An 11,680-nucleotide genomic window follows, 5' to 3' on the forward strand; every position below is an offset into this window, starting at 1 on the left:
TACTTGCTTTTCCTCCATCTCCAAAGGCGACTGAACCAGTCGTGTTTTCATCCTTGAAGGATATAAACCAGGCTTTGTCTCCAGTCATATGTCTAGAACAACCATTGTCGACATACCAAATATCCTTTCGCTTGTCTGCCAAGGCAGTAAGTGCTACCAGGCAAGTTGCTTCAATATGTGATGAAGAAATATCTATACTTACACATGCCATGAGACAATTAGCATTAATAGAGTCAGATGAATCAATGTGATTAGGAGAGCAATTATTCAATTCCTTTCTAATCCAGACAGATTTATTTACAGTGTGCATGTTTGCTTTAGTAATCAAATCAGTCAGTTTACTAATAAGAACTTTTATTCTTTGAGTTCATAATGCAATGACTCTACTGACAGCTTTTCTTCTCCAAATGAGGGCAATCTAAGTCTCTCATTACACCTAGGTCTAATATGTCCCAATTTACCACAGTAGTAACATGTAGGAATAAAAGATCTAAAAGTTGAGTACCTGTTCTGACTAGTTGGAGTTCCCTGGTCCATCCTTACCTGAGTGACATTCTGAAGAGATTTCGGTTCCTTGTCCACTTTTGTCCTGCGTCTTGTGGTAGTGTCTTTGATGAACTCAGTGTTTGAATCATCACCTTTCTCCACTACTGGATTCATTTCTCTCACAAAGCGTGTACTTTTGGAACCTTCTCCCGAATATCCAAGTCCAAATGTATCATGATGGGCTTGCTGAACTAAATAGCTTTGACGCAGTTCGAGAACTTATCTCAAACTTAGTGAACTTCTCTTGAGTGGACTTCAGTTCTTCCTGCAATGATTCATTTTCAGTTAACAAGTTTAAGTTTGAAGCATGTTGTCCTTTTACCTCAAGTTCAAGCATCTTGACTTTGTTTTTTAGGTCAGCACATTCATTCTTCCAAGTCTGAGAATTTTTGTCGCTTTGTGAGTTGTGTAATTCATCTGCAAGCTTGATTTTTTCTTGTTCCCATGTGATTTGAGAAGTCCTCCACATACGCTCTAACTTATCTTTCTCAGCCTTTAATAACTCAACTTCATCTTCCAGGCTTGCATTTTTTAGCAATGTGGCTTTTGATGCTTTATAGAGTTGTTTGCAGCGGATAGTGGTCTCGTCATCTGAGAATCCTTCATCACTTTCAGATTCAAGTGAGAAAGATGACACGAAAGCTACATTTTCAACCTCTTAAGTTTCATCATCACTCCATGTCGAGAGAAGAGATTTGTTATGGCTATTTCCATGCTTCCTGTTACCACAATCAGTAGAAATATGGCCATAGCCACCACATTCATAGCATTTAATTTTTCCAGAATTATTCCCTTTAAAATTTCCTTTCCCACTTTTAGCATTGTTATCACTGCTACCACTACTGACAAAGTTTTTCTTGAGAGCATTGAAATTTTGAGAAGATGATTTATTTCTAAGGAATTTTTTGAATTCTTTATTCAGAAGAGCAAGGTCAAGTGGTTCATCTTCCTCTTCTGTCCCTTTTACAGCCTTCAAAGCTACACCTTTGGATTTCTTTTTAGGTTTTAGCCTTAGTTCATACATTTTGAGATTTCCAATAAGTTCATCCAGTGGATAGTCATCAATATCAAAAGAATCCTCAATACTAGTGACCTTAGAATGAAACTTCTCGGGCAAGGCCCTAAGAATTTTCTTAACAACCTTATCTTCATCAAAAGGGGGACCTAGACTACGACATTGACCTGTAATTTTTAAAATTCTACCATGAAAGTCATCCACGGTTTCATCATCTCCCATAGTCATAGTTTCAAATTCATAAATCAGACCTCGTAATTTTTGTGCACGTACTTTTTTGTTACCTTCATATGTAGTCTGCAATAGATCCCAAGCTTACTTTGCAGTATCACAATGACTGATCCTTAGCTTTTCAATTCAGAGAGAGCGGTAAAAATGCTATTTTTTGCTTTGAAATCAGCTTGAAGATCACATATTTCCTCATCAGTCCAATCCTTCCGTGGTTTAGGAATGGAGGCAGACGAACCCTCACCTTTAGCTGGAACTATAGGTGTCTTCCAGCCATTTTCCACAATATTCCATACATGTTCATCTTGACCATACAAATATGATTTCATGTTTATCTTCCATTGAGTATACTTTTCACATCCTCCATCAAACCATGGAGGACTATTAACAGATCCACCAGCAGCACTATCTCGAGATTGTTCCATCATCCTTGTGATCTACTAGAAAAATCATGAACCCGCTTTGATGCCAATTGTAATTACCAGATAGAACAAAATGATTAAGGAAACTGCTTTGTAATTGTAGTATGCACTTTCAAGTCAATACAAAGATTGCTAATGCAGTGTAAACCTCTCCACTACGGAAATTTCATTGTGTGCTTGTAACATAGCCAACACAAGAAAATCAATCCACTATAAGTCAAATAAGTTTACAGTATACAAGTAACAATCACTTTCACTTAGCAAACAGTTTTACAACTGTTCTAACTCCTAACTTAATTATCACACTATCAAATGAGCCAATCTTCCAATCTTCCTTGTACTCAATGTCTCAGTAATCTTGAGAATGAAATATGCAAGTGACAGAGTATGCAAGGGAAAGAAACATATAACATGCGAAGAGAGTTTTTCAGAAAATGATTTGAGTAAACATATGTAGCACACCAACGACAAGGTTAGACATTCAAAAACCCCACGAATAGAATCAGTTTCAAACCTTTTATAGAGGAGAAAGACTCCCCCTCAATCAAATCTCTTTTTCATATCAAATAAGATAAATAAGGAAAGTCTTTAAAACTAATTTTGATAAACAATCAATACTTCCTAACTGTTTGCAAATCCAATCTATATTTGATATGCATCTCAAAAACCTTTTAATGCAGATAAGTATATCAAATCAACTAAAACCGATATGCATATCAATTCTAAATGTAAAGTGATATGGAATGAATACGACCTTTAACTCAAAATCAGTGATAGAGATTCTCCCGGAGTTTCTCTTCAAGTCTTGCACGCCTCTTTGATTCCTTGAGTCACGGGAAAGTTGGAGAAATCCTTTCCTAGTCTTATGCAACTTGTGCTCTCCTAGTAACCTTGGGAAAGTTATGTGTTGAAAGATAATAGCCTAATATCCTTACAATTACGTTACTTGTGATTACTTGCTTCACTTTAATTGCTCCAAATTGTAGTACTTTTCATTTCCATTATGATTTTATTTCCTAGGCTTGTATTTTGGTTTCCCCTGTGATTCAGATTTTAAATCTATGTATTTAAAATTCTAGATTCATAAAAATAATAATAATAATAATAATAATAATAATAATAATAATAATAATAATAATAATAATAATAATAATAATAATAATAATAATAAATAAATAAACAAATTATATTTCTTTCTTCTCAATTGATAATATGAGCGTTGGAAGATCCTGCTATCACTTTGATGCCTTTCATGCTCTTTTTAACAGAAGTGCCGAATACTACCTCCTGTCTCTTGCTTGGTGCTATACCTTAGACATGCTCTTGCTTTTGCAAGTAGCTGAGAGCTTGGAGCTGGTGAGAAGAAACTTAATTATTGTTGATAAAGAGTGAAAACATTTGTTGCTTGGTAATTTTTTTGGATCTATGATGCTTTGCAATTTTGAATCTGATCAATTTCAATAACTTATACTTTTTTTGTTTGATTCAATAAGCCTTTCATTAATTCTGGGTTTTCTCATTTATTTTTATTTACTGATGTTGTGACTTTGGTAAAACACTTGAGACCTTGAGGATCTATATATGTTTGTTTTGAAAGAAACCTGGAAATTGAAATACACAACTAACTGGAATTGATTTTACAACTCTGTATTAATCCAATCTTTTTTCTTCCTTTCACAGATAGCATATGCTATGTTAACATAGTACTATTGCTATGAAAGTCCCAATTGTGTGTATACATGTATAACTTAAAGCTCTGTATTAATCGAGCCTTTTATTTTGCTTCAGCTAATAACATAAGTTGTGGACTTAACTAACATAGTAGTATGACTTTGAAAGTCTCAATTGTGTGTACATGTATAGATTAAAGTTCTATATTAATCCAGCCTATCCTCTTGCTTTTGCTGATAACTAAGATCCCCACGTTGGTAAGAATGACATACTCATTCTGGATTTTACAAAAGAAAGGGAAAATATTGATCCTATAGGCGCACCATTTTCTGCTTCTGCTGGCATATAATATCCACGTTGGTAAGAATGACATACTCATTCTGGATTTTACAAAAGAAAGGGAAAATATTGATCCTATGGGCGCACCATTTTCTGCTTCTGCTGGCATATAATATCCACATGCAGCAGCTGCTCATGTTTTTTTCAATAATCATATTAGTTTTTGATGGTTTATGGATATAGATAATGGCATGGCACTAGAATGCTATGTTGTTTTGGAATAATTTGTATCAGTTTTGAATATCCCAAGTAGATGGGCATGTATTAGAATATTTATTTTCTTTTAATGTTGACTTAGATGATTAGGAAATGCTCCCTTTTAACATTTGATGTATATGGATTACTCATTTGATGGTTTGTAATGTGTTTTCTTTCTAATTGATCGTGTTCATTAGGTAAAAATTAGCATTATTGTGCACAAAATATAGGAAATAAAAATGATTGTACAACAATTTTATAGTGTGGCAATTCAACGTTGTCTGAATACACAAAATTGGGTCAATCACTCAATACATTCTTTACAATCACTCAACGGTAAAAACTGAACTCTATTGTCCAAAACCAATTCACATAACAATCATACTATACAGCTGAAGTGTGACAGTATAGCAGACAATGGTGAATTTAAAAAAAATGTTGTCTAACTAGGCTTTTCAATAACAGCTTGGAAACAAGTTCTGCTGTATGAAAGATGCACATGCCTCACACAGCTTGGCTGTGCCTGGCATCTCCGAGGAAAGGTACAACACATTTAACAAAGAAACTGTTGACCGTTGTGTTTCATACAACGGCTTTCAATTGTTGTGCTATTTTTCATCACACAACAGAGATCGTCCAAATCACACAACAATTTTGGCCCGTTGTGTGTTAACTTTTTTGGCCTAGTGTAGGATCACTTTTCGGTTGTATATCCACATCTCAACTATTTAGTTTTTAGGTACTAATGTATAGATCATCTCTAAAAATTTCAGTTAAATTGATGATCGTTAAGGCATTGATAACTGCCTTAAAGCTAGTACGGTTCAGGTTGGACAGATTCAATTCATCCATTGGTTTAAGCGAGTTAGACACCTTAACGTTCGTCAATTTGGCTGAAAATTTGCAAATATGATCTACATTAGTACCTAAAAATTGAACGGTCGAGATGTGGATATGCGACCGAAAAGTGACCATAAACTCTAAATCCGCACTTTAATTTCAAAGTGGAGCTATATATATATTGTAGCACTTTGATTGTGGTATACCCATTCGGAGTAGATCTGAAGGGGTATACCACACTGACCCCGAAGCCTCGTCTCTCTCTTTCTACATGTATCCTCTATAGTTGGTTGGTACGGAGTTGGGTAGCCATCAGGACCAAGATGGATGGGTTTTTTTTCCTTCTCCCCCCCTCTTTGGACAAAGATCCATTCGATCACCCCCGTAATATATGTGAGAGAGAGAGAGGGAGAGAGAGAGTCGGTAACTCTCCCATCCTTCTTGCTCTCCCCTCTTTTTTTTTTTTTTTTTCTTTCTCTTTCCTTCTCTTTTTGCCTCCTCGAAGTCTCTCGACCCTTCCCCTTTCCTCTAGATTTGCTATGTGGCAGCAAGAAATATACTACCACTTGTAGGCTTAGAGACCTACACATAGTTACAAAGATATAATTCCTTTCACTTTCTTTGAATACACACTGAGTGCTCAATTTCCTGATTTACTACCAATAACTAATGTATATGTCATTTACATTTGATTTGTTTTAGTTAACTTCTCAATATTGGGTATTACAAATTCCCCCCGTTTAAAAATTTCGTCCTCAAAATTAAAAAAAAAAACCTCATTGCAAACGATTAATTTGTCAAGTTCAGGACTTAACTTGCTATTAAAAAATTATCCCAAATTTTCAGCATTGTGCACTTGCACATACAACCATCAATTGCATATTCAATACTCAGTTTCTCCCCCATTTCCCTAATACAAATTTTAAACACTGGAACGTGTGAACCCGATGTGAAATTTTGCGTATCACTCTGTGAGCTTTGTCAAGGTGGGGAAGAAAAGGGAAAAGATAATTAAAACGTGATATTCTCTTTTATAATAGCTCATAAATTAATTCGGAACTCATACCAGGCGAGTATCTTCTTGTTGGTATCAGCAATAGTGTACCCAGGAAACTCCAGTATGCTATTATCAAGAACAGGTAACCTCATATTCATGAAATCGTCAGCTCATGCAAAATAGTGTAGATTCAGTTGTACTTTATTTTGTTTTGCTGATGCCCTTCCAACCATCGTCCCAAACTATAAGTGGCCACAAAAATATGCAATGAGTTTGCATTTACTATTATCTTCTCGTATCAAAATTTCACTCTTTCTTGGACAATTTCATTGTCCTAAATCACAAACAATTCGTTCATCCACATTCTAAAAATGCTTAAATCAGATAAGCAACATTCCATAACTTGGCATTTGTAATATTCACTTCACCAAGTTACTTTCAAATTTATCAGATAATGTTCTCTTTTCTATTACTCTTTTCCCGGTTAGAGCCCATTGCTTGCATTAAGGCCACCGAGCACACCCCTTACTAAGCGGATTCCCGATTGGGTTTTGGGTCTTTCACCCTAGGGAAGCACAATCCCTACTTAATTATCCGCTCGAATCCACGAGGCCCAATCAAGTTTAGGGTCTTTCCAAGGGAACTCGATCCCTCCTTAATTATGTCCCGGGCCTAACCGGATTAAATTCATTAAAGCTCCAATCATTCTTTACATTCCTTTAAATTCTGCCATTGTTTTCAACTCATTCGATAGCAAGGTATAAATGAATAAAAGAACTTACCTGCAACTGTACAAGTGGTATAGGAACAAAGAAGAGGAATTCACCTGAATATGTCTGCTTCCCAGAGATTGATGCATCCTTCTCAGGCTTCCACTTCCACATACTCACTCATTACATATAATTTACATATACAAATTCTTAAACAGACGTTACATTGGTATGGCTACATGTACAAGAGGCAGCGTCGTAAACTTCCAGAAACTAACACATGAAGACTACCCTATATACATCAGTGAGGAGAACAAGCACTATACAAGAACAGTCCACCCCAACTAATTGATAAACTTTCCTAAATGATTAACATAGTTACTTCAACCTCTCCTTTGCATTACCTGCAATCATTAACTACCATGTAGTTCCACAAAAACTAAATGAGTCAGTTCATGTCAGAACAATACTTAAATAAGAAACACACACCTTTCACTCTAATCCTGTATTGATTCTTCAATTATAGCATGCTAGAAGATTAATCTTCCAAAAGAAGATAACTTTGAGTAATTAACCAAAATAGTTGGACAGAAACAGACCAGAAGAACAAAAAGTATGATGATTGCAAAATATTCTGTTAAGTTTGATATGAACAAGAAGTTTCATCTCCATTACCATGTTAGCCAAATTGCAAAGCAAAATAAGAACTCCAGTAACCTTTCAACAAGTATAATCAAATTATGAGCTTACAACATGTGAACTCACCTTCCGCTGACCAGAAAAAAGCAATTTACCCGAAATAACAAGCAAGGCATAACACCCAAATGGTTTTTATTCATGTCTTCATCCAACTTGTGAAAGTATAAGACTCTGAAGAGATTCCAATCTGGAAAGATCAAGTTCAAAATAAGTTAGTAAATCCTAACAGTTCTGAACTTAGTTTTCCAAATGCACAATCCATGGGTAAGTAATCCCTCTCAACTTAAGCAACTTAAGAACCAATTACCTGAGTGTCTCCAACTATGAATGTATGATCGGTCTAAAATGGTATCAACTAATTCCAATAGATAATTCAACAGAAATGTTCAAATGCAAGTTATAAGTAAATTTCAAGGAATCAAAATCCCAGACTTGATACCAATTAATAACTGAACCCATTTAAGGTTCTCAACATCTATACACGACCGAGACAAATAGCAGATAAGTTTGACCATGGACAACAAGTACACAACCTGCAAAACTAGCAAATAAAGACAATTTACAAATCAAAGTATCTAGCAAAATACCTTCTTCACAAACCAAGGTCAGAAACCATTAACAACTAGTAATATTACTAAAGTTTGCTAACCCCAAATTGAAATTGAAGTAGTATTTTCAAGAAAGTTTTACCATACAAAAGACTTTTTCTAAAGCTGTATATTCGTCAAGTTTAGCAGCATATACTGTTGGAGATATTGTTATAGTCCAGCATAGGGCTGCCACTTGGTTTGGTAATTACCAAACCGACCGAATACCAACCGATGTTTTAGGTTCGGTAAACCGACTTTTTGGTAACCGAGACCGATAATACCGAAATCGAAAATTATCGAAAAAGTTGGTTTGGTTTTGATAAATACCTAATCTACCGATTATCTAAATATTATATTTATATACCACAGTTTTCAATACACATACATGTATATTAAGAAATAAACATAAAAAATTTTATAATAGTATGAACATTACTACATATACTACATTAATAGTACATGTATTTTAAGTAACCTAGTCAAAGATGGTTAAATAACCTAGTTTTATTGAAAATTGCTAAAACTTGAAGTCATATATACAAAAGAAAGCTATAATTAGTAGATGAATACAAAGTTTATGACTATAAAATTCAAAAACCTAGTTTTGTTCATTCTAATTTATATTATAAAGAATTAGTTGTTTTAAAGTTGGTAATACTGAAAACCGAAATACCGAATTTGACAGATATAATTAAAAACCAAAAATTTTGGTTGGTAATTGGTAGCTCAGTTTTGAAACCGAAAGCTTTGGCTTTGAAGTTGGTAACACGTATAACCGATTCGAACCGACCGAGTAACAGCCCTAGTCCAGAGGATTGCTTGAAAAGTAAATAAAGCCAACCTTCTGATCCTTTAGTGGCAATCAAGAAAATGAACACGTGCAATATGACAATATCTCATCATCTCATGATGACTCCAGAACCACTCGAAAGATATATTGCGGGGGTGATCGAAGGGCTCTTTGTCCACAGAAGAGGGGAGAAAGAGAAAAAAAAAAAAAAACCATCCATCTTGGTCCTGATGGCTACCCAACTCCGTACCAACCAACTACAGAGGATAGATGTAGAAAGAGAGAGACGAGGCTTCGGGGTCAGGGTGTTACATATATATATAATATAGGGAGCCTTGGATATAGAGAGGATCTCCTTAAACTTGAGATGTGGGGATGATTTTATTTTTTAGCATGTAGTTCAATAATCTAAACCATTCATTCTCTATACATACACACATATGAATCATACAAAAAATTAGCCAAATCGGACTACATTTGTTTATAAAATTTTGAATGACTAAATGTTGTCTGACACTCGTGTGTAAGTGGCACCACAAAGTTTTATTTTCCATTCAAATGCAGAGGCATCGAAACTTTGGAGCTGAGTGCTTGATGGTATTGGCCCTTGGAGATTATTGTATGAGACATTAGAACTTGATATAAAATGAAAACTTGCGGTGGATGCCTGAATTTTTCCAGACAAGTGGTTCATGGAGAGATCCAATACCTCCACATCCTTGAGGTAAGATAACTGGTCTGGAATATTACCAGAAAGGTTGTTATTGCTAAGATCCAACACTTTGAGGAGCTGCAATTGGTCAATTTCAATAGGTATATATGTTCCCATGTAGGTTATTGTTTTCTATGAATATAAATGGGGTATAAAATATATAATTGTACTGTAAAGGTGTTGCAATCGACACTAGGACGGTAGTAGATAGGCAGTTCAATAGAAATACGATCTACTTGAGCTGCAGTTTGTTCAGATACTAACATAGGTAGTGTGCAAAATTCCTTTGGACATTCTCCAGAAAGTTGGTTAAATTGCATGTTTATAGAATGCAGCCTTGGAAGAGTCCCCAGTCAACTTGGAATTGAGCCAGTGGTTATGTTGTGATTCAGATCCAAGACCCGTAACTTTTTGAGCTTTGATAACCATGAAGGAATTTTACCACCAAGGTTACATGAACTCAAATCTAAAATTCGAAGATTTTGAAATGCATTAAAATCCACCATTTCAACATCATTTGGCAGTTCCTCACCTAAAAAACTAGATGCCAAGGAAAGCACTACGAGACGTTTGCAATCCATCAGTATCTTCATTGCCCCTGTCACATTGGTCAAACGTTTGTTCCAACCAAGTGAGAGGAAGGACAAGTATTTCAAGGAAAGAATTTCAGGGTGTATTTGAACCTCTAGATTATTATAGCTTAGTCGAATTGCTTTCAAGGACTTGCATGAGTATAGGCTTCTTGGCAAGATACCACAGAAGTTATTTTTCCGCATGTCAAGTTTACTAAGTTGACCGAGCTTGGAGAAATTAAGCATGGAAATATGGCCTTCCAAGTTGTTGAACCCATGCGAAGTTCTACAAGGTTTGTGCAATTCATCAAAGATGGGGGAAATGAACCTTCAAGATAATTAAAATCTAAGAGTGTGTTTTTACTTAGAGAGCTTCCCAATATGGAGAGGGAGGACGCCAGTAAATTTGTTATAAATATGGCGATTGATACTGTAGACTCGTGAGCAGATAACACAAAGAGGGCGGAATCACATAATGCCCAGAAAGCACCAATAATATTAATATAATAAATGTCTATAATCTATGAGCTAAAAAGGTAAATACCCTTGCATGTCAATGGTGAACTACAGACATAAAGAATATAACATGTAAGTAAACAAGGCCGACCATACAAGGTGGATCCAAATTGATTTGCATAGAAACTAGGCAATCAACCTTCTGTAGCAAATGCAATACAGTTCTGATCAGATTTATAACCAAAGGCCTGTCTCCTGAATTTCAATTTCATCCTACTAGAAATGCATGTATGTGTTGTTGCCTCTTAGGAAATGGGTCTATTACACTATTTAGGTTTAGTTAGGGATTCAATTGCCTAGTCTTAGAACCCTCTAAGGCTCACTTTGTGGTAGGCATCAGAAGTTCATAACACATAAATATAGAACGAAGATGTTTGGTGTCGTTATTTATTTAGGAATTAATTTCATTTTACCTCCTAACCTTCACACCTTAAATTTGTTGTGGCCCTACACTTTTAGGGTGTAGAAGCCAGAGAGGTAAAAAGGGCATCAGGATCTTCATTTTAATATGATGCTCAATAATCTTTAAGCCTACTTATCTTCAAGTAGTTTCCGGAATCTTTTCCTTGGCGATCCTGACAGTACAAAAAGGGTCGTGTGTGGACCAGTAAAAAAGGTCCGCAAAGAAAAAATCCTATATGTTTTTAGAATAGAACTTATTGCAGCTCAGTAACATTAGCAAAAGTTACTGACACCAGTGAGTGACGGTCGGTAGCATTAATCCTTTTCTATAAGCAGAACCCTAAACTTTCACACTAGTATTCTTTTGTAAATTGCTCTCTCCAATATTCCTTTGGTATGTGCAGTCAAAAAGACATATGTTATACTTGATAAA

Source organism: Rosa chinensis, chromosome 7 (genome assembly GCF_002994745.2).
Source record: "Rosa chinensis cultivar Old Blush chromosome 7, RchiOBHm-V2, whole genome shotgun sequence".
NCBI classification, from domain to species: Eukaryota; Viridiplantae; Streptophyta; class Magnoliopsida; order Rosales; family Rosaceae; genus Rosa; species Rosa chinensis.